Source organism: Saccopteryx bilineata, chromosome 1, assembly GCF_036850765.1.
Source record: "Saccopteryx bilineata isolate mSacBil1 chromosome 1, mSacBil1_pri_phased_curated, whole genome shotgun sequence".
Taxonomy (NCBI): Eukaryota; Metazoa; Chordata; class Mammalia; order Chiroptera; family Emballonuridae; genus Saccopteryx; species Saccopteryx bilineata.
Genome location: NC_089490.1, coordinates 42,480,840 through 42,505,080, shown reverse-complemented (window position 1 = coordinate 42,505,080; position 24,241 = coordinate 42,480,840). Strand labels below are relative to the sequence as shown.

The following is a 24,241-nucleotide window of genomic DNA, read 5'->3' as shown; positions in this document are numbered from 1 at the left end:
TAATATAGAACCTTGACTGTGCCTTGAAAAATAACTTTCATGCTCAATTTCCCCACACAGTCCAAGTTGCAGGAAACTTAAGTATGATTTCTCTTTTTCAGTCCTAGTATTCTGTCCTTAATGCATAAAAGGAGATTTAGGAATAAAGTAGGTATATGTAAGTTATTTGAAAACCCACTGTGATGGTTGATTTTTTGTGGGTCAATTTGGCTAGGCTATGATGTCCAGCGGTTTTGTCAAACACATTGAAGTGTTTCCGTGAATGTGTTTTGTAGCTGTGAATACAATTAAAATCAGTTGGTTTTAAGTAGATTTCCCTCCATAATGCAGGTGGGCCCCATTTTAGAGGTTAAAGGCCTTAAGAAAGAAAACTGAGGTTTCCTGATGAAGAAAGAATTTCTCAAGACTATGATATAGAAATCCTGCCTGAGATTCCAGTCTGCTGGCCTGCTCTGTGGATTTCAGGAGCAAGACTTCAACATCAACCTTCCCCTGGATTCCTAAAATTCCCCACATCCAAATTCAAAGAGTATTGTATTGCCATAAAAACAGACTCATAGGCCAATGGAACAGAACAGAGAGTCTGGAATTAAGCCCAAGCATATCTGGTCAGTTAATTTATGACAAAGGAGCCAGGTGAGGAGTGGGTAAAGGACAGTCTCTTCAATAAATGGTGTTGACTAAACTGGACAGTCACATGCAAAAGAATGACACTGGATCACTACCATACATAAAAATTAACATGGATTAAAGACTTGAATGTATACAGGGGTCCCCAAACTTTTTACACAGGGGGCCAGTTCACTGTCCCTCAGACCGTTGGAGGGCCGCCACATACAGTGCTCCTCTCACTGACCACCAATGAAAGAGGTGCCCCTCCCGGAAGTGTAGAGAGGGCTGGATAAATGGCCTCAGGGGGCCGCATGCGGCCCGCTGGGCGTAGTTTGGGGACGCCTGAAATCATAAAATTCCTAGAATAAAGCAAGGTAGTACACTTCCTGACACACAGGTGTGGGTAATATTTTGAGTCTGACATCAAAAGCAAAGGCAAAAAAGTAAAAATAGACAAGTAGAACTAAATTACACTAAAAAACTTCACAGCAAAGATAACTATCAACAAAATAAAAAGGCAATCCATGGGCTGGAAGAAAAAGAGGTACAAATCATATATCTGATAAGAAGTGAATATCCAAAATATATAAAGAAATCGTAATGTAATAGCAAAACAAGCAAATCAAAAACCCAATCTCATTTTTAAAAATGGGTGAGGACATAGACATTTCCCCAAAGAAGACATACAGATGGCCAACAGATATCTGAAGATATTTAACATCACTAGTGATCAAGGAATTGCAAACCAAAACCACAATGCTAGAATGGCTATTATATAAAGGACATGAAATACTATAACAAATGCTAGTGAGAACGTGGAGAAAATGGAACCCTCCTGCACTGTTGGTGGGAATGCAAATTGGTGCAGCCACTGTGGAAAATAGTATGGAGCTTCCTCAAAAAATTAAATAGAACTACCCTATGACTCAGCAATCTGCTTCTGAATATTTTATCCAAAGAAAAGAAAACACTAACTTAAAAAGATATCTGTACCCCCATGTTCACTGCATCATTATTTATACATATAATAGCCAAAATATTAAAACAACCTAAGTGTTCCTTCATGGGTGAAATCAGAAAATGTGAGACATATATATATGCTAGAATATTATTTGGCCATAAAAAAGAATAAAACCCTGCCTTTTTGTGACAACATGGGTGGTCCATGAGGGCATTATGCTAATTGAAATAAGTCAGAGAAAGACAAATACCTTAAGATCTCACGTATATGTGGAATCTAAAACAAAGCAAAGAAATAAAAAGAACCCCCGTGCATAACTAAGAGAACAAATTGGTAGTTGCCAGAAGCAAGTGATAGGGGTGGGTAAAATGTCATGTACAGCACGGTGACTACAGTTAATAGTACTGTATTATATATTTGAAAGTTACAAGGGTAAAAAAGAAAAAGGAGAAAGACTGCAACATCAGGTCTTACCCACAGCCCCAGACTGCAAGGAGGAGGATTGAGCTTTGCTTGGTAAGTGGTGTGAGGCAGACTCCTTATCTGACATCTGGGTGCTTCTCATTCCAGGACCCCCACACCCAGCCACGTACAGTTCCCAAGATCCCTTGAGACTGGGCTTTCTCTGGGCAGAGAGGTTTTGCTCTCATAGCAGAAGCTCCTTTGCCTGATTCTGCCACTGTCTGAGACACCCCTGACAGTCAGCTCCTTCCAACCCACCCTTCCCCTGCCCCTCCCGCACTTACTCCTGACACAACCTGAAGCCACACAGCAAAAAACAAAAAACAAACAACCCCCCTCCCCAAAACAAAAAAGGTCTTGTCTCTTTCTTTCTCTCCCCCTCTTTAGCTTTCCCCCTCTTGTATTGTTGTTTCTCTGAAGAACCCGGACACACTCACCCTTACTTAGATGTTAATAAGAGTGTGCCATTTTCAAGGCTTTTGGAATCAGAGAAAGGAGGGAAACCTTGGTCTTAAACCATGCCATCAGTTTTCTAAGCCTCAAGTTTCCTGTCTATAAAATGGTGATAATAGCACTTACCTAAAGACTGCTGTAAGGAGTAAAAGTGAAGCACTCTGGACAGAGCCTGGGACAGGGTGAGTACTCAGGGAGGGGTGGTGTTGGGAAAACAGCTGTGTTAGGCTTGCTTGCTTGTACTTTGCCTGATTAGTGCTTGAACACGTGGCAGTGCCACGTGTGAAGAGTCTGTGTAAGGCTACGAGTGCTTGCCCTCTGGGCGGATGGCAGATTGCCTGCCTGCCTGCCTGCCTGCTTGCCTGCCAGCCTGCCACTGCCAAGAGCCATTTTGCTGTTCGTTTGCCTGCTGCCATGAGAAGCGGTTTCCCCTGCCTGCTTTCCCATCAGCTGTTGTGAGAATCTATTAAATGGGATGGCCCAAAGCTTTCCAGCTCTGCAGTTTCTCTACTGTTTGCCCGAACCCAATGTGGACCTGCCTAGCCTTGGCCACCGGCATTATAGGAGGCTTAAAAAAAAGAAAAGATGAAAGCCATGTTGAGATGCTACCAGAATACTCTATTTCCTCCCAAAATGCCATTGTTAGGGACTTCACTGTCCTAGGCACCACAAATTCTGCAGGGCTTGTATGCTAGTATTATTCTGGGAACAGAAGGGATCAAGTAACACAAATTTCTGTTTTAATATGCACTACAGAGAATGCTCACGCTATGTAAACTCCACCGCCTAGGCTGACTCAGATAATGGAATTAATGTCTGTTTAAATCTTACCTAAAGTAAAGGCATTCAATTATTTGATACTACAAAATATAGTTAGGAAAGACCATAAAGATAGAAATTATGTCCACTGCTGTTCACAAAAAGGCTTTGAGTAAATCACTTCCCAGAAGCAGAATCATTGATTAAAAGCTTCAATCATGTAAGTTTATCCTTCTCACATATTCATATCAGGAAATGTTGTAACAAATAATATAAATTTCTGACTTCTGTAATATTTGCAGGGGCATTTGAGATCTTGCTGTCTGACATATGTCATCAATTTATCTCAAATAAACTCTTCTAAAAATTCTCAAAAAAAGAACATTTGCTTTCCACTTAATTTACTTAGAATTATTAAAAATGGTATTATGCATTTTATTGTGGTTAGTAGTTATAACTATTAATATTTTATTTTTTCTTTAGAACTTGAATTTCCATTAATTATAAAGTCATATAGAATTAGAAAAAACATTTCTCTGGAGAATAACTGGAGGAGATTATATATATATGTATTTATGTTTATGTGGGCATGCACATATATATATTCTGTGTATAATATACATAATATACATATAAATATGTGTGTGAGATTTTTATGAAGAATATATGCAGGTAAAATGTTATGAAAACATAGAAAACATGCTTGTGGCACATTGTTAAATATTCCCCAATGCTCTCATCTCTTTGGTGTTAAGGTACCAGAGAGTTTAAAGATTACATTTTATCAGCCTTTATTGCAACCTAGTAGTACATAGGTTTTTTTTGTTTTGGGTTTTTTTTTTTTAAATGTTTTTACAGAGACAGAGAGAGAGAGTCAGAGAGAGGGATAGACAGGGACAGACAGACAGGAACAAAGAGATGAAAAGCATCAATCATTAGTTTTTCATTGCGCATTGCGACACCTTAGTTGTTCATTGATTGCCCTCTCATATGTGCCTTGACCGAGGGCCTCCAGCAGACCGAGTAACCCCTTGCTCTAGCCAGAGACCTTGGGTCCAAGATGGTGAGCTTTTGCTCAAACCAGATGAGCCCGTGCTCAAGCTGGCAACCTCGAACCTCGCGGTCTCGAACCTGGGTCCTCTGCATCCCAGTCCAACGTTCTATCCACTGCGCCACCGCCTGGTCAGGCAACATATGTTTTGACTAAGTTTTGGCCAATGGGATGAGAGTGGAAGTAATATGAACAACTATCAAACCACATTTTATAAAGAAAACTGTTTACCTTCCACTTCTTTTCCCCTGTCTGCTGGCTGGGAAAGGATTATTAGAGAAGTATCTGCCTTCGACCCAAAGACAGAAGCCATGTAGAGGATGAGTAAGTAGTACCACCAGCCAAGGAGGAGGGAGGTGCTCAGGTGACCTGTGGACAGGAGTCACCAACCCTTGCTGGTCTGCCAGCTTACCCATGAACGGTTAAAAGAAAAGGAAATTTCTTCCTTGATTGAACCCCTGGATTTGAAGGTCTTTTTGATACAGAAGCTAACTCTATTCTCTAAGTATCTCAGAGCCCATCTGCAATCAGTCCCCAAATGATTAGACAATTTCTGCCCATGAAGGGATTACAAACTGTTGGGACTATAACCTATTATTTCATGCCAAATGACAGTGGCCCATATACCAACACATGCCACCCAATTAAAAACTAACCCTTTCATGCTTTCTATCAAAGGTATCAAAGAAAGGTTTTTCAACCTCACGGCTCATATGTGCTCAACTATTTTGCTTCTTCTACTTTTCACACATCTGAAGTGCAATGACATTTTCACTAAAACTATTTCATTGCATCAATTGCCATTTTCTTGGTGTTGTGTCACAGAACACTCAACTCAAACTGACTAAACAAGCAGACAAACACGTTGCGTTACTCAGCCGAAGAATCCGGTGTTCGTGTTAAGTTCAGGTGTGGCTTGAGTCAGAAGCTCCAGAGTCACGCAGGATTTTTTATTTTTTCCATGTCTCCATGCTCCTTCTCTAGGTGAAAGTGACAATTTCATCCTTGGCTCCTCAAGGTCACAAGATTATTGAAGGCAGTAACCAAGGCTACACATACTTTATTATTCAGGCTACAAGAAAGGAACACTTGTTGTTCCAGAAAAAGCCAGGAGGTGTGGTGTTATTGGACAGCATTAGGCCATGTGCTTAGCCCAAAAACAATTAGGTGGCTATGATTTAGGCTAGTCAACAAATCCCATGGTTTTAGTTAGGAATAAGGCCAGATTTAAACAAAACACATGGCTTTATATGAAGAAAGAAGTAGTTTTGCTAAGGATAGCTGTGCTGTGTTTCACAGAAGAAACGGGAATATATGCTGGACAGCAAAACACCACTTATTAATTTCACACCAGTTCATTCTAATGTGCTTAACTGAAATTTGAGTCCAATAATGTTTCTATATAAGAAGCATCATCTTTGTTTATAAAGAATAATGTTATACCAAATATTATTTTTTTTTAAAATTATTTATAAAATTAAATTTAACAAAGTGACATTGATTAAGAAGAGTGCATAGGTTTTAGGTAAACATTTCTATAGCATTTTAACTGTTGATTTTGTTGTATACCCATCACCCAAAGTCAAATCATTTTCTGTCACTGTAATTTGTCTCTTTACTCCCTTCTTACAATATTATTTCATTAAAAACTAAATCATCAGAAAGACACTATATCTGTTTGATATTCTGAATGATGACAAAAAATAATACAGTTTCACCTGACCTGTAGTAGCACAGTGGATAAAATGTTGACCTGGAATGCTGAGGTTGCCAGTTCAAAACCCTGGGCTTGCTCGGTCAAGGCACATATGGGAGTTGATGCTTCCTACTCCTCCCTCCTTCTCTCTCTCTCTCTCTCTCTCTTTCTCTCTCTCCCTCTCCACCTCACCTCTCTAAAATGAATGACTAAGTTTAAAAAAAATACTACAGTTTCAAGAAAGTTATCTTAAGTGTTCTATTTTTGTAAGCTTGAATGTTTTCACAAACATGCAGTCTAATATATAGTCTACTGAGAAGCCGAAGAACAAAATTTCAAAATGTTTATCCTATGTAAACTGAAGATAGTAAATATCAACGTTAAGAAAGTTGGTTCTTTTCCTTCTTCCTTTATCTTTCTTGGTACTACCAAAGGCCTGAGAATTGTGTACTAAATGTTGATGCTTCACCATTTTTGATGGGCTCTGTATCATTATACAAAAGAAATAGGTTCTAAAAATAACTGTTAATTTGAAAATATCATCTTTTATTACTTTAATCAGAAAAAGGGAAAAGATAAAGATGAAACAGAAATGTAAAGGACTTGATTACATACTCATTATCAAAATAAAATCTCCAACAATCAATAAGATTTCATCGCCCTGGCCGGTTGGCTCAGCGGTAGAGCGTCGACCGAGCGTGCGGAGGACCCGGGTTCGATTCCCGACCAGGGCACACAGGAGAAGCGCCCATTTGCTTCTCCACCCCTCCGCCGCGCTTTCCTCTCTGTCTCTCTCTTCCCCTCCCGCAGCCAAGGCTCCATTGGAGCAAAGATGGCCCGGGTGCTGGGGATAGCTCTGTGGCTTCTCCCTCAGGCGCTAGAGTGGCTCTGGTTGCAACATGGCGACACCCAGGATGGGCAGAGCATCGCCCCCTGGTGGGCAGAGCGTCGCCCCTGGTGGGCATGCCGGGTGGATCCCGGTCGGGCGCATGCGGGAGTCTGTCTGACTGTCTCTCCCTGTTTCCAGCTTCAGAAAAATGAAAAAAAAAAAAAAAAGATTTCATCTACAGAAGAGACTTTTTAACTTCTTTATAGTAAGTTCTATTTATCTATAGCAGTTCCCTGTATTTCTAAATTAAGACAACCCCACCACCACCACTTTTTGACACAGAGTGACTAGGCAATCATAAATTGCCCACTACTGCTAGGGATTGTATGTCCAAAATGCCTTAATCAATCTTTAACTCTACACATAGAATTTTTTTTTCATTATTAAGTATGAGAGCTACTCTAGAGTTAATATCATAGCCTCAAGAATGTAGCAATAGTTCATATGATTACAAAAAAAAAGACTGTCATAGTATCACTGTGCTATTTCCATTTTCAAAGTGTCCTGGCTATAAATTATAAGCAATAGTGACAATAACACCTTAAAATAACAGAAATATCTCGTAATATTGCTTGCAGACGGAAGTGGTCTTAGAAACTTGACCTGCTACCCTAAGCTCAGCAAATGGTAGTTAACATCACCCCCTTTCGACCCCACAGAATCACTGACACAGAGTTTTGAATGCTTACTGACCCACCATCCCCAGTAGAGCAAGTTGGAATATAGGGGTTCTGCCATCAGACAGCCTGGGGTGGATTTCAACGCTTCACCTGCCAGTTAGGTGAAGTTGGACAAGTCACTTCATCCCTATCAAGCTCCATGTTCTCAGCTGTAAGATAGAGCTAATAATACTTAACTCATAATTTGAGAATTAAATAGGACAATGAATATGAAACCTGTAGCTTGTTCTCAGGTAATTACTATTACCTGTGTTTATTACTATTTTAATTTACTTTTATTAAGTTACACAGGGACTAGTAGAACCACATCTTGAAGTACAAAGGAACGAGAAAAATGAGACCCTAGGAGGGGTAGGGCTGGAAGACACTGTGGATTTTAAACTTCTCACAACCCCTGGGACACAGCAGACAATGGTAAAAGGATTTTTACATTCCTCTTTGAAGTACAAAAAACACTTTTCCTTCTTTCTCAATTATTTCACCCATATAATATAATTTTAAAAGGAATTGAACTTTGGCTAAAATATATCATCAGACTGGCTTTATTTTATTTATACTGAGAGAAATTTTATAGTCCCACAATCTTACAAGCCACCACAGCGAGTAGCTTTCACTAAAACATAGATCAGATAATGTCACCCTCTAAATGAATGACCTCCAGTGGCTTCCCACTGCACTCAAGACAAAACACAAGTCTTTGACAAATAGCAGGGCTCCTGCCCTTGCAGCCCTGTGCACTCAGGACAGTCCCTGTCTAGCTTACTGTTCCTCTATGATGATCAGTAGTTCTCCCTCCCCACCACCTTTACTCTTTACTGAGTTTGCCAGCTCAGAATATAAATTATGTAGTCACCATACAAATAGGCCCAATTTATTTCCCATCCCACCCTGATCACCACCACACCACTAACATTTCAGACCCTTGAGGGCATCATTCTTTCCTGCTTGAAGGCCTTCCAGCATTCCTCCAAATCTTTCCAGATGTGATTCTTCCCTGCCATCTAGACCTGTTAGACTTTACTTCACCCAATGGACTGTCTTACATTTCCCCAAACTAAATTTTGAGCTCTCCTCTATTCTTCTCTCTCATAGCATCTTGTTCTTTACCATCCAGCCCTTATCAAAGTTTGCCATTACACAGACATCATCAGGTGTTTAGGGTATGTCTTTTCTCAACACTGCACTGTATGTAGGCTTGAAGAGGTTAGCTGTTTTGCATATGACATTTGATTATCATCTATCTCCTAAACATCCACTGTATAGGCAGTCTTATCTGCATTTCAAAGATGAGAGTTAGATAAACAACAAGCTTGCCAGTTACAGATGAAGCTGACATTAGAACTCAAGCTCAGCCTGACCTGTGGTGGCTCAATGGGTAAAAGCATCAACTTGGAACCCTGAGGTTGCCGGTTCAAAATCCCGGGCTTCCCTGGTCAAGGTACATATGAGAGTTGATGCTTTCTGCTCCTCCCTCCCTTCTCTCTCTCTCTCTCTCTCTCTCTCTCTCTCTCTCTCTCTCTTTCTCTCTCTGACTCCTCTCTCTAAAATTAATAAATAAAATCTAAAAAAAAAAAATTAAAAAAAAAAAAAGAACTCAAGCTCCTTTGAGTCCATATCCCACACATTTATCTGTACCATGTTGATCTGGTAGCTTCAGTAAATACTCAGCCATTTCACTGTACTCAGTCTCAAGGGGTCAAAGATTTATAATGTTAAAAAGTATCTTGGTCATGTTTAACAATTATAGTCCTTCCAAAAAGGAGGAGACCTCATAGCCTCTATGTTCCAGAGCTAAGATTCCCAATCCTTCCCATCAACATATTTCATATTTCATGATCCTCCTGACTGAGACTTCTTCCTTGGCTGCCAGTTTTTAGCCCCCTGATATATATTTTAAAATAAGAATCAAAAAAATTTAAAAAGCCAAGAAAATAAGCATCAGTATATTTTGTGACTGCTACTAATACACACATTATTGGTTCATTTCTTACAACGAGAAAGCTACAATCTAAGAACAGATATAAGAAGCAAAACTCTTTTATTCCTAGAATACTGCATAAGGCTTGGCATATATATATTAAACACAAAAATGTCTGTTAAACAAATGATTATAATGAGGATAATGTATATTTAATGTGATATATTAAGTTACTGTATGTTAGCAAATGATCTTTATATATACAGTCAGTGTTTTTTAAAAAAAGAAACATCAATTTTAGAAAACCTACATTTTAAAATCTCTTCCTTATATACCTAAGATGAAATATATTTAAGGTTTTTTGCTATTTTTTAAAAAACCCTAATTAATAAGAAAGCACACTCAGAAACCATGTAATTTTCTTATAACAAGTTACAAAAGATTAGTCATACTGCTATTTAAAAAGAACATCACAGATTTACTTAGACATTCTTTGATGAAGATAATCATTGAACAGATTTATGTAAATAGTGACATGAAAATCCTCGATGAAGTAACACAAGTTTTGAGAGATTTTAGATTTGAGCGAAATTTATGGTCAAGTGAGCTAACATGATTAGATCAATATTTCTTACTTTTTTTTTTTTTCCTGCTGGACACATGCAGGGTGCCCAGTTGCATTGTGATACTCCCCTAGTGGAAGCTATAAACACATTTCAATCCTGATGTGATTTGACTTCAGCTATTTAGCCATTCTATTTGTCATTGAGTGGCTACTAGTACACTGGTTATTTCTATAGTACAAACAGTGCAGATGCAAATAAATAATTCATGCTGGATATTTCCCCAGAAGCGCAGTCCTTCACAGCAGAAGTGCCTTAAAGTAAGTGCCTTTTCCAGCTTTCCAATATAGAATACTATTAACGTCTCTGGAAACTGGCTGAACCCCTCAGATTCTCTGGGCGAACAAATGGCATTGACCAGTGATCATAATTGAAGTAAATTGGTTTAGGAGCAAAAGCCTTTACTTATTTAAATATTCTTCAAGAGGTGATCTACTTTCTCTTGGGAAGGAGGAGGAAACACAAATGCATTTTCTCACATTTTGGTGCTACTTAGAACAGGAAAAATAAGGCCCAATAAAAGCAGTAGGTAGAGAGGTACCACTCATACCTAGGCCTGTCAGGCTATGCCTGCAGCATCATTCAGTTAAATGCAATTTATGCCTCTTCACAACCACATGCCTGAAAGTGCGTAGCCAAACACACATCAATCAATAATAATAATGGCAAAATAACACACAAAAAAATGTAAAAACAAGACGTAAAAAATGTTAACAAATGTTAAGAAGTAACAAAATTATTCTCAAATTTGATCATTGTTTTAAAATAATGTCCTTAGGGTTATTATTAGTTTTGATATAATATTTAACTTTTGCAGGTATGTTTGGTTCAGACATCCTGGTGAAGAAGGTGAAGAAATAAGCTCTTTTAGAAGTCTATTTCTTAATTGCTTCATGCTCACCACTATTGTTTGCTTGTTTTTTTTGAAATATGAACTATCCTCATGAACTAGCTGAAGATTGCTTCATTCTGTATTCATTAATTAATTTCATAGTATATTTAGTAACTAGGAAAAAGAAAATCAACTTTTTTTTTTTTTTGTCAAGAAAATAAAGTAAATGAAGCCCATGACTTTCCAGCAACTAATCTACAGCGTTGAAAGGAGAACTAGCCCTGTGAGGAGGCTGAGGGGTGGTAAGGCTGACCTTTGATTATTTTACCAGCTGTGATGTGGAATCTACCGACAGATCTGAGAGTTAGATGACAAGTCACACTCATCCAACAAGCTAGCATGCCAGGACAACAGGACTGATTTAACCTAACCTAACCTTATCATGATAGGCTTTCAGTAAGAGACCAACATGACATACAGTTAAGTCCTCACTTCATGTCATCGATAAGTTCTTGCAAACTGCAATATTAAGTGACCTGACAAACCAAAAAACCAGTGTCATCATAGGCTAACTGATATAAACAAGAGTGAAGTTCCTAAAGCTGATTTCTGGCCACAAAAACAGCAGCAAACTTCTAAATAAAGACCCAAAACAGCCCTGGCCGGTTGGCTCGGTGGTAGAGTGTCAGCCTGGTGTGCAGGAGTCCCGGGTTTGATTCCCGACTGGGGCACACAGGAGAGGCACCCATCTGCTTCTCCACCCCTCCCCCTCTCCTTCCTCTCTGTCTCTCTCTTCCCCTCCCGCAGCCAAGGCTCCATTGGAGCAAAGATGGCCCGGGCGCTGAGGATGGCTCCTTGGCCTCTGCCTCAGGCGCTAGAATGGCTCTGGTCGCAACAGAGCAACGCCCCAGATGGGCAGAGCATCGCCCCCTGGAGGGCATGCCGGGTGGATCCTGGTCGGGTGCATGCGGGAGTCTGTCTGACTGCCTCCCTGTTTCCAACTTCAGAAAAATACAAAAAAAAAATTTTTAAAAAAGACCCAAAACACTTTTAATACTAAATATCGAAATAAGTGTGAACTACGCATACATTTAAGAAAGGTTAATAAAAACAAGAGCACAATTGCCCAGCCTGCTTATTCCAGTTCAGGGTGGTGGGTGGGTGGGTGGCCAGAGTCTTTTCCAGCAACTTAAGGTGCCAGACAAGACCCACCCTGGTAAGTTAACTCTTGCACTGCAGGGCCCCCCTAACACCCACACTCAATCATTCTGGGATAATGTACACACAACAGTTCATCTTATGTGCATGTCTTTGGGACCTGGGAAGACACCAGAATCCCAGAGAAAAAAAAACCCATGCAGAAATAAACAGATTGTGCAAATTCTACAAAGACAGTGTGGCCCTGATGGGGATCCTTAAAAAATATTTTTTCTGATCAATGTTATGACAAAATAGTGTTGAAATAACATTATTTGAGAACTTGCTGTATAATATACTGACCTATATTCAACAGATAAAAGTGTACACTGATTATACAAATAACTCTATATACATATATCTAGTCAGTAATTCTCAACTGGAGGTAATTTTACCATCCAGAAGATATTTGGCAACGACTAGAAAGAATTTTTATTGTCATAATTAAGAGAGTGTTAGTGGCATCTAGTGGATATGGCCCAAGCATACTGATATACATTCTACAATACCACAGGATAGCCTCCTGTAGGAAAAAAGTATCCAACCTACAATGTCAGTAGTAACCATGACATAGCAGAATAATTTTCTGAGATGTTGATTTGTTTCTTGTTCTAATATTTTTTCTTCCCCCATTTAACAAGGTCACTAGAGCTTCCTAGTGCTATTCTGTTCAAATCTAGATTCTGACATTTAAAGGACAAAACTATGGAACCTGTTTGGTCCTTTATTTTCCCATCCATGGAAGATCTCCGTCATAAGTTTATTTTGAATAGTAAATTACTTTTCCAAGTCTAAACTCATTGAGAAAGAATAAGCCTGGGAGTAAGGGTAGGGGTAAGATAAAGAAAAGAACTATGAGCTTGACCTAAAGAGCTAGAGAGATTTCGTGTGCGCGCGCACGTGTGTGTGTGTGTGTGTGTGTGTGTGTGTGTATGTGTGTGTGTCTGTGTGTGTATGTGACAGAGACAGAGAGAGGGACAGATAGGGACAGACAGGCAGGAATGGAGAGAGATGAGAAGTACCAATTCTTTGTTATGGCTTCTTAGTTGTTCATTGATTGCTTTCTCATATATGCCTTGTCCAGTGGGGGAGGAGCTACAGCAGAGCGAGTGACCCCTTGCTCAAGCCAGTGACCTTGGGCTTCAATCCAGTGACCTTTGGGCTCAAGCCAGTAACCATGGGGTCATGTCTATGATCCTCAAGCCAGCGACCCCATGCTCAAACTGGTGACCCTGCACTTAGCCGGATGAGCCCTCGCTCAAGCCAGTGACCGCGGGGTTTTAAACCTTGGTTCTCCACTTCCTATTCTGAGGCTCTATCCACTGTGCCTCTGCCTGGTCAGGCTAGAGAGATTTCTTAAAAGGAAGAAGGAGGCAGAGGGCTGCACAGGCCTGCACAGTGCTCTGTCACACCACTGCGAGAATGGGGCAGGACGTTCAGGAAATGGCTGCACAGTGCCCGGGGGCCAAGCGCTGGTAAGGGTTTCCATGCCTAGGTTAACAAAGGCAGTAGGAGAAACACCGCTGCCTATCTGTGATAGCCAAAGGGAAGTCAACATCAGTGCAAGTCCCCAAATAGCCTCAGTAGATCCCTAGGACCTTCAGAGACTGGGATTTGTAGGAGGGCAGGTGGGAGAGGACTGGAGACTGAATTTCCAGGTGACTCAGTAGGAGAAGGACCCAGAATCAGATTAAAATTCAATTTTGAGAAAAATGAATGGTGAGACATTTCTAGCACTCCAGAGTTGGTGGTGCATAAATTATATCTGCTATATATCCTTTCCTTTTTCACTTATTTTGCTATTAGTATTGACTTTCTATTTTACTTCTTTGAGAACCAATTCTTAAGCCTTTTGATATAAACCACAACATTAAAGCAAGTCCATTTTCCAAATGTTATCAGAATGATAAAAACTTTATATGTTGATCGTGATATTTGGGATCTCCCATTAAGTATTTAAAAAAATATCTTTTAGATGAAAATGGACAGATAATGAAACAGTGAAACAGAACATACATATTTGTTTAAACTTTTTTGAGGTAGCCACAAAAAACTTGTTTAAATGTAATTTATTTTTCCTGAAAATTTCCAGAAAAGTAAATTTCCAGAAAATAAGAGGATGAAAAAAACTGAAATATTGAATTATTAAGTGACTGGGGAAAGTTTTACAAAAGAAATATTATCTTTCATTGTTATTCTTTGGTTCTTCAACATAAATGTAGTTAGTTAGAAGTCTCCACATGTTTTCTTTATTATATTACAGAAAAGGGAAGAATATTCTTTAGACAATAATTCTATTATGTTGAGACATTTTTATCACAAGGCTGTGAGAAATCTAATAAAAACAAACAAAACTCCCAAACTAAAATTTAACAACAAGCAGAATTTATCCTCTGTCCTTAGACCTTTAACAAATTAAAATATGAAGTTTCAGGGAATCTAAAATACAAACAAAAATATCAACTGCATAACATATTATTATTATTATTCAGAGCCTGGCATATTTGTGCATAATTTAAATATTCATGGCAGCACCCACGAGAGCCTTGAGAGCAAGGTCCTAACTCTGAATTAGTTGGCCTATAAGTTTTGCCACTTGTCATCACCTAATACTTCTTAAACACAAATGCTTTATTACATGACAACTTAGAATTAGAAATATACTTTGCACAAACTCACTGGGATATACAGGTGTCAACGGGAGCTGTTCTGAGTGCAGATTCAAGAGGAGCCATGCAGTTATCTGTCTTACTGCTTTCACAGTCCACTACAGGACGGAATCAAGGAAGGCAGCTCTAGGAAAGACTGTTTAAAATCTCTACGCCACTTTAAGAGATTAAAAAAAACAACAACTGGATAAAGACCACGAATTTGTCATAATTAACAAATATCCCAAGGTTCATTGCCAAATGAGACTGCTTTTCTAATTCTTTAAGCAATATATTAAGAAAATATGTTATGGAGACAGAAGGTAAGGACACTGTACTTGCTTGACAACTGGCACATTCTAGTTATAATGTGTATAATTAAAGCTATAAACATAACTTGTTTAATGTAGTCGTCTAAGAAGAACTACTATACAAAGTAGTGTTTTCAATACCTACTTACCTCAATGAAATTAGCTTCTTTTGATCGGTGGCATGATTTAAATTTCATTTCAGCAAATACTATAACAATTTTTTTTTCTATTGCCCATTTCTTTCAACTGAGTAAAACAATTTCAGAAACTTTTGGATGTTTGGAAGTTTCATGAAAGCAGAATTTCAATGTACATGCCCTAACATGGGTTACGCTGTCTTCCTTACACAGGCCAGCAGCATCTTTTCTGGTAGTTTGTTTGAGGAAAACATCTGAGCACTTTGAAATTTTTATTTTGAGAGTAAAATGAAAATGAGTTCATTCAGAGCATATTTTTCCTGTTGCAACTGTCATGAGAACGAATGTACAATACACACAAAACAACAATACAGTAGGAAAAAAAACAATAAAAGAACAAAATGAACTGTACTTTGGCTTGTATTATTGTCTATTCTTATGGAGAAATTTGAATAAATCTGAACATAAGAATAAATTCAGTATGTGGAAAACTGCCTAACAGTGATAATTTATTCATGAGCCCACACATAAAGTGCATCAAAAAAGGTGATGACTCCTTTGAAAGAGGTCAGTTATATCTGGACTCTCATTATAAATCCAATCTGTTCCATAAATCAGCTGTGGCATCAGGTAGATGCTTTTTTACCGAGTAATCAGTAGAGAATTACTGAATCTCTCTTTTCCATTTGGGCTCCACCAGTCTACCTTTGTAGCCCCACTGTTCACTGATCCGTGCCTTAACGTCACCTTGTACTCATGGCGCCCCCAGCACTCTCATCCTAGAGAACAGCACTCAATCACAATGCCAGACATTTCTGATTTATAACGCCATGTATTTAGATGGCTGCTTCTTACAGGCTAAAACACACTATAGACACAAGTTGGTATTTCTTAAGAGAAGTTTCAGATGTACATTAAAAATGTTAAAAGTGTACAAAAATACACATATTTGAAATACTTTTACAGGCTTCACTCTAAGACACTCATCATACTGACTTATTTAAGCCTATTTATAATAACTTCAAGAAAGGTATGTCTCTGCTATTTGGGATCACTCTACGTTTACTATAGCAAATGAAAAGGAGTCTAATGGAAAGGCTTTAAATATTTAAATATTAGATAGTTTTAATAAACAGATTCTTATATTAGGAGGCAATACAATATTCATGCTTGCATAGACTGAGCCCAAATCCCATCCCACACTCACTAGCTTAGTGATACTAATGAATTCTTTAAATTCTCTGTCTTTCATTTTCCATTGTATAAAGTTCAGATAATACTATCTTATAAGGTCTCTGAGACTAATTATGTTTATATATAAAAACCACTCAGGACAGTGCCAGGCACAGAGCAAGTATCATGTAAGTATTTCTTATACAGTATGGTAAATAGAAGTTTATGTCTATTGCTTTCATAGTCAACATTTAAAAGAAAGGTATGAATGACAAATAACAACCACAAGGATTTATGCCAATCCAACTCAGAACCCTGCATGTTCCTCGTTTGCCCACCATTCCATCACATATATGATATATGACTGTATCTGATATTTACACTCCCAACTCTAATGATCTTCAGTTCTAACAAAAACCTTCTAAGTCAAAACAAATAGATAAAATTGTTTTAAGAAAACTTTTAGGCAAAATTTCACTTTACTGTATTATAGAGCTTTAAAGAGCAACAATATATCCATGCTATATGCATTAACTCTCAGGGAGCCAAATTATTCATTTAAGCAACTTTCACTAAACAAACATGTTAGATCACTAGAGGGGACTTCACAGAAACCACTACAAAGTAGTGAGGCCCAGACGCCCTTAATCTAGAAAACATTGTAGAAAATGAAGTTTCATTTTGAAATTTGGGAGAAGCTCCATCTCCTGTTTCCAGGATCATAACAACACATCAGTGGTCTCCATATGTCTGGGAATGCCTGTCCAAGCCTGCAGCTGGGGCTTAATAAACCTGTTATAGCCTTCCTTCTTTCTTCCCTTCCTCCTCCTTCCCTCCCTTCTTCCCTACTTCCTTCCTTTTCTTTTTCTTCTTCTTCTTTTTTAGATATATAGAGAGAGACAGAGAGAGGGACAAATAGGGACAGACAGGCAGGAAGGGAGAGAGACGAAAAGCATCAATTCTTTTTTGCAGCTCCTTAGTCCTTCATTGATTGCTTTCTCACATGTGCCTGACTGGGGGGGGGGAGCTACAGCAGAGTGAGTGACCCCTTGCTCAAGCCAGAGACCTTGGGCTTTAAACCAGTGATCTTCAGGCTCAAGCCAGTGACCATGGAGTCATGTCTATGATCCCACGCTCAAGCCAGTGTCCCAGCGCTCAGGCCAGATGAGCCTGCGCTCAAGCCAGCACCTTCAGGGTTTCATACCTGAGTCCTCTGCATTCCAGTCCGACACTCTATCCACTGCACCACTGCCTGGTCAGGCTCTTTTTCTTTCTTTTATTAAATCTACACTTTTAATAAGAAAGAAACTAAATTTAAAGGCCTTTATATGCCACACATTTAACAACAATTAACTTATTGAAATTATTACAAAATTTTGAAGGTATATCTTCCAAAATTCTAGAAATTGAAATAATATCAGGAACTTTTCTTATTTAAAATTAGAAGCCTACGTTTGACAGACGCTAGCTCTGCTTATGTTGCTATTGGCCCACACAGCCTCAAAGCAATTAGTGTGGAAAAGTCAATTGTATTACTTGAACAAAATCTTCCCAGTTACTAATTTTAAAAAGAAAGAATTTAGATTTTTGCCCCTACATCCAAAACCAACTTTTCTCAGGGATCTAAGTTAAAGAAAGAAAAATTAGTCTAGGGAAGCATGCTTTTTTCATCTTTTATGCTAGATGTTGAAATTCATAGCTGTGAATACCATTGTCTCTCTGGTTATTACACTGAGTGCAAAGAACCTAATATACACTGCACTAAATTGGATGTACCTCTCAATTGTACGATAGAATAAACAGAAGCATAAAATACATGGTATTTGTTAGAGGTTATTCGTGCCTCAGCATATAAATAACTTTTTGGGATTCATTTGGAAGACACTATTTTCTCGGCGAACATTTTATGGATTGGAACAAATGTTTTTTGGTTTTTATTTTTGAATTATTCTCCATCCAGTTACAACCCTCCAGCTGAATAGTGAATAATATGTTTCACAGAATATAAAGGACAAAAGCAAACAAAACCAAAAGGGATGGAAGATTAAAAGGAAAAGTTAATATATGAGATACATTTAAAAATTATAGATGTATCCAGAATGGGTTACAGGAAATTCTGCACCCCAGTGGAGGGAAATGCATCCACATATATTCCCATGCACAATTGCATCTCTAATAAAAGCTAAAATAACATCTAGAGGGAGACCAGTAAGAGTTATTTTTTATAAGAAATATTATTACTTAATTTTTTCAGCTATACATGACTGATGTATCTAAATCTAATAAGTTTTACAGAACTGACATTAAAAGTAATTTCTACTTTTAGAATGAGCCTACTTTTTCTTACCTCATAATTTAATGGGTATTTATGCAAGAGCCACAATATTCCCATAAATAAAGGACTGAAAAATATTGCATATTCCATAGGTAAATCTCTGTGAGTATGACTGACTAGTGGTGGCACATGGATAGAGTTTCGACCTAGGATGTGGAGGACCCAGGTTTGAAACCGCAAGGTTGCTGGCTTGAGTGTGGGCTCATTCAGCTTGAGCATGGGCTCACCAGATTGAGTGCAGGTCACCAGCTTGAGTGTGGGAACATTCATATGATCCCAAGGTTGCTGGCTTGAGCAAGGGGTCAGTGGCTCAGCTTAGCCCCCTGGTTAAGGCACATATGAGAAAGCAATCACTGAACAACTAAAGTGACACAACTATGATTTGATGTTTCTCATGTCTCTCCCTTCTGCTTCTCTCTCTCTCTCAAAAAAAATAAAATCTCTTTAGGTGGTGTCATTAAGCCTGGTTTACTTAGTTCCCCTTACGCAATACTTAGTAAAGAATGGTTAAACAGAATCAGCCCTTGGATTGTCTCACCCTGGTGTATGGCATTTCATTGAACTGGTGATGAAGACCACATTCTGCCTCGTAGGAAGGAAGGGAATCTATTTTTATCTCAGATCCTTATTTGGTAAGCAGGAATGTATTCAGTGTATATATTTTGGAGAAAATTGTTAATAAGCATCTAGTGTAACAAGTACAACATACTGAAAGGCGAGGAAGGTCACTCTTTTTTGGATCATATTGGAAAGGAGCAAAGGATTCTACAGATAAATGTTCTACTTAAAAGGAAGTCAACATTCCTGCATAAGCAAGAAAGAGAAATTTTCTTCTAATAAAAACATGGCAGGAGTCCCCGAAACATATAATTGCCACATATAAGGAAATCAGCACTAGACATAGATTTTAGTAGGATCTGAAAGCAGAGAAATTTAGACTCAGTCAGAAAAAAAGCTGTTATTTTTAAAGGCAATTTAACTATATGGCCTCACCAGTTCCTTAGGCTAAACAAACTAAACACATTTCACAAACTCATCACTATTGACATTTTGGACTAGGTAATTCTTTGATGTGGGGACCATCCTGTAAAATATAGGCTGTTTATTAGTATTCCTGTCCTCTCCCCAATAAATGCCAGCGGCGTGTCGTTCCTGTTGTGATAACCAGAAATGCTTTCAGACATTGTTGAAGATCCCCTGTGGTGAAAGGTCACCCCCAATTGTGAACCACTGGAAGGAACTTGATATTATCAAAATTGCACACACCATGTATGTATCGATGTTGCTATGAAAAATTAACTAAACATACTCAAATACCAGTTCTCAAAGAGGGCATTGGCACTAATGACATGACATTGGTTTCCATTGACATGAGATAAAATGAAAAAATTAATGACAATATAGTGACTTTTTAGTCATTAGAAGTATTTTATATTATATATTTTCAACTGAATTTTAAAAAGTAATCATTTTATTTGAAAAGTGTCCTTTCTTTAATGTCTTTATAGTGATAATATATACTTTTTATTTGGATTGTTTTTCTTTTTTTTTCTTTTTTTTTTTTGTATTTTTCTGAAGTTGGAAACGGGGAGACAGTCAGACAGACACCAGCATGCACCCAACCAGGATCCACCCGGCACGGCCACCAGGGGGCGATGCTCTGCCCATCTGGGGCGTTGCTCTGTCACACCCAGAGCCATTCTAGCGCCTGAGGCAGAGGCCATAGAGCCATCCTCAGTGTCCAGGCCAACTTTGCTCCAATGGAGCCTCAGCTGCAGGAGAGGAAGAGAGAGACAGAGAGGGAGGAGAGGGGGAGGGGTGGAGAAGCAGATGGGCGCTTCTCCTGTGTGCCCTAGCCGGGAATCGAACCCAGGACTCTTGCATGCCAGGCCGACACTCTACCACTGAGCCAACCGGCCAGGGCCTTGTATTGTTTTTCTAGTGAAAGAGAAGTGGATAGCTATATGTTGGGAGCCCATAACATCCCAAATAATAGCATGGTATGAGTCTATAGCTCATAGTGTGGCTCCATTCTTTATTAAACAGTTCTTTTGACATCTTCATAGAATCTTAGGTCAATAATACTTGAAGTAGGTAGTTTGCTTCAGTCATGATACTGGTACTCAAAGTGGTAAACTCAGGAAGCTTCACTCCTACTTTAATTAAAGTATGTATATGTGTGTGTGAGTGCACAAAGTCTAATAAAGGACTGGGATATAACTGATACAGTTCAGGCAGTTTATTCAATTCAGAAATTATTTACAGGTAATTCTTGAAAATATAACCTATTTTACCTGAATGATCTAAATACAACTGTGTAAATGAGGCCACAGACAATTTGGTTTTAATGTCAACATAATTAACTTTTAACTTTTTCTATTCACATGGATTACTACAACTGTTTCATTTTAAATAACTCATAAATGTTTAAAGATTTTTATCCATTTCCTAGTGTCTTTTGAGAGAAGGCTATAATTTTTCATTTATGGTGAATATATTTGTAGATTAAAAGAATTCTAGGAAACACTTCCAAAGTACTTCATATATCCAGATTTTTCCAACATATGCAGCAGCCTACCAGTGTGTATGTGTATATGTTTGCATGTATGATCATTTTGTAATGTAACAGCTCCAGTATGTAGCCTTAAGAAAAGTATGTGTTAATGTTAGTATGAGAGATGGCAGTGGCCTCTTGCTACTGCAAAGAAAAATAGAAATATAGAGACAAATGGTCTCAAACATAGACATGATTAGTTGGGTACATTGCATTTGGCTGTGAAGAAAATGCTTTTCCTACAATAATTACACAGATCTTGAAACATGCGTGTGCTTTCAGAAAAGTTTAATTCATTCATGATCTAGTAATTCTTTTTAAACAATACTGTAAGTGAAAGCATTTGGCTTAAAACTGTTCATTCACTTAAAATGTCTAAATTCACAGGTATATTTGTATTATTCTATTAAGCTGCTCATCGCCTATAGCTTAATCTGAACCACAGATTTCTTTTCTTTTTTTTTTATTTATTCATTTTTTTTTTTTTTAGAGAGGAGAGGGAGAGACAGAGAGAGAGAGAGAGAGAGAGGAGAGAAAGAGAGAGAGAGAAGGGGGGAGGAGCTGGACGCATCAACTCCCATATGTGCCTTGACCAGGCAAGCCCAGGGTTTTGAACTGGCAACTTCAGCATTTCCAGGTTGACGCTATATCCACTGCACCACCACAGGTCAGGCTGAACCACAGATTTCTAATCTCATGATGTGGTAAGTGGCATCAACATGACTTATCTTTAAAAATTACTGAACGTGGCCCTGGCCAGTTAGCTCAGTGGTAGAGCGTCGGCCTGGCGTGCAGAAGTCCCGGGTTCAATTCCCGGCCAGGGCACACAGGAGAAGCGCCCATCAGCTTCTCCACCCCTCCCCCCTCCTTCCTCTCTGTCTCTCTCTTCCCCTCCCGCAGCCAAGGCTCCATTGAAGCAAAGATGGCCCAGGCGCTGGGGATGGCTCCTTGGCCTCTGCCCCAGGCGCTAGAGTGGCTCTGGTTGCAACAGAGCAACGCCCCGGAGGGGCAGAGCGTTGCCCCTGGTGGGCGTGCCAGGTGGATCCTGGTCGGGCGCATGCGGGAGTCTGTCTGACTGTCTCTCCCCGTTTCCAGCTTCAGAAAAATAAAAAATAAAAAAATTACTGAACGTTTCCAAAGATAAAGTGAAACAGGATATAGTATTTAACTCTCATTACCAGTTATAGTTTTTAAAGCAAAATCACTTTCTTAGTGTTCTCTTACTGCTAGAGGACAATCAGGGTCAGCTTCTAGTATTTACATATGGCAAGAACTCAAATAGCTAACTCACAGAGAAAATGCGATTTAACTTCCTTTCACAGACTCAATGCAAATTCCATTTGGATTCCTGAGAGACCTTGCAATTCACTTATCATTTCATTTGAAATGTAGTGTGTAGCATGATTAAAACACAGCGAATAAAACCTCTTGGTTCCCTGAGATTAAATGAGGCACTTACGGAGGTCAGAAAGGTATTGCCATCTTCCATAGTGAAGTTGCCACTTAATGTATTTGGACAGGGTGTCCCAGCAACTTTTAAAACTGGATAGCAGCTATGAAAGCAGGGTTATATGAGTATTAATGACGAGAGCTAAGATTTTATAAAGGAAAAAGGTAACCACAAACTTTAAGCGAAATTATATGACTTGGGCTTTGGAAAATATCAGATTTTAAGTTAAGAAACTAAGAGATTAGGCACTTTTTCATATAAAGTAGTAGGGGAGATAATACTCAGAAAGGTTTTCTTTTATTTATGAATTTTAGAGGCATCAAATAGTTAATAGAATGGCTGATGTTTGTTTTACTCCCAGGGCAAATCTATATGTGCATAAGAGATAGATACAATAGATGATGCACTTAATTAATAGTGATGAGCAAGGGAAGGAAGAAATCTCTTTCATGAACAGAATACAGTTGTCTTCCATTAAAGCAGTTCACATAACATTGGGATGCAGGTTGTTTTTTTTTTATCCCAATGCTAGGCATCACCACATAAAAATGGTAAGATAAAATGAAAAGTTTTGACTAAAATTGTTTACAGTAAAAAAAAAAATCAGGAAATCTATAATATTCATTTATGACCTAATATGATATCTATCTACACTTTGTCATTTTGGAAACATTTTTTAAAAGTTCAAGAAGTAAATGGAAATCTCCACTAAAAACACAATGTGAGTTATAGAAAAATCTGAGACAGAACAATGAATGCAAGTGCTGCTTTTTAATTGTCTTTAAAAATGGTATTCTAGGTACCTTATTCTTTTATATTAGATTATTATTCATTACTTATATCTGCTCTGTGCCTCTGCAATATTAACAAAGAAATTGTACCAACTAGTTTGATATATAGGACATACAAGAAGAAAAAATATCAATGTGTAATATTATAGCACAAACAAGTGTGTCTTAACCTGTACTTCAGAATTTTTCACTTACTAGTCTTCTCTGCTTTACCAGCATAACTATCGTTATTTTCACTCACTTAATATTTTGGTTGTACTTTGAACAAATTTACTATCCCTTCCTCAAAGTATAAGCTGCTGTCATCTGTGCCTCCCGGGGTCCTTTCCCTCTGTGCCCATGTAGAATACTCTACCTTCACAAAATCCAGTTCAGAACTCTTCTTTGCTGAAAGCCTCCCATAGTCAAATTTGCCCGTTCTTGCTATACTGCTGTTTTAAAACAATTAAAAATTACAAACCAATTCTGTATATCTGCTTATTCTTGACATTTAATCTAGATTCTTTTTTAATGTTAGAATGGCCTGTAGTCATAGTAAGTGCCATATGTACAAAATAGCCTGCAAAAATCATTAAGTCCATTCAAAGACACTGAGTTTATTAATTCTGACTTGGGCTAATTAGAAAAAAGGAATATACATCCAAGAGGGAGTTGATTATGAAGTATTTCCACACTTAACAAAGTCTGGGCCCTGGCCGGTTGGCTCAGT

The 24,241-nt window shown here is 38.4% G+C and overlaps 1 protein-coding gene across 3 annotated transcripts in view; it reads right to left on the bottom strand.

Annotated features, from left to right (window-relative positions):
* ADGRB3 (adhesion G protein-coupled receptor B3) overlaps positions 1-24,241 on the bottom strand; it is a 788,922-nt gene that overhangs the window by 280,670 nt on the left and 484,011 nt on the right. The window lies entirely within an intron of this gene.